This window comes from Myotis davidii, unplaced genomic scaffold, assembly GCF_000327345.1.
Source record: "Myotis davidii unplaced genomic scaffold, ASM32734v1 scaffold473, whole genome shotgun sequence".
Classification (NCBI taxonomy): Eukaryota; Metazoa; Chordata; class Mammalia; order Chiroptera; family Vespertilionidae; genus Myotis; species Myotis davidii.
The window spans coordinates 4,688,585-4,689,262 of record NW_006284843.1 but is presented as its reverse complement, the minus strand read 5'-3'; the positions used below and the strand labels follow the sequence as shown (position 1 = coordinate 4,689,262).

At 41.4% G+C, this 678-nt stretch overlaps 1 long non-coding RNA gene across 1 annotated transcript in view; it reads right to left on the bottom strand.

The window, feature by feature from the left end:
• The window catches only part of LOC107181729, a 21,030-nt gene extending 20,391 nt beyond the window's left edge, over positions 1–639 (bottom strand). Inside the window, exon 1 of the long non-coding RNA XR_001512434.1 lies at positions 444–639. This is a non-coding gene — a long non-coding RNA (uncharacterized LOC107181729). The remainder of the gene's footprint in view (positions 1–443) is intronic.
• Positions 640–678: the final 39 nt, after the last annotated feature.

The following is a 678-nucleotide window of genomic DNA, read 5'->3' as shown; positions in this document are numbered from 1 at the left end:
TCTCTCTCTCTCTCTCTCTCTCTCTCTCTCTCTCTCTCTCTCTCTCTCTCTCAAATATATTCTTACTGATTCAGAGAGGAAAGGTGAGGGAGAGAGATAGAAACATCAATGATGAGAGAGAATCATTGATCGGCTGCCTCCTACACACCCATACTGGGGATCAGGCCAAAACCCGGACATGTGGCCTGACCTGGAATCAAACTGTGACTTCCTGGTTCATAAGTCGATGCTAAACCACTGAGTCACACCCGCCGGGCTCAATTCTTATTTATAAATTCATCCCAAGGACATATACAGCTTGAAAAGCTTTGGAAGCAATTTCAAAAAAACCAACAACTAGCTTTTAAGTAATAAGAAAACAGTTATAAAGAAAGTTTAAGTTAAAAGAAAAAAATTGTTTTAATTTATTTAAGAGTGGGAACATCCTCCATGAAAATGTGTACCTTGACTGTGGATGGCTGGGTGGCCTTATCACACCTTAGGAATTCAAATGCTTTTTACAATGACAAGAAAGAGTTTCATCTTAGTTCTCTCCCAGGGTAGATGTCTGTCAACAGAAGGTGGACATCAATAAAAGGAGGGGCTTGCACAATCAATCCAGAGAGTCAGCAATCTATGAATAATCCAGAACCCAGTATTTATCTCCTCTGCCACACACCCTCCCTCCCAGCACGTGAG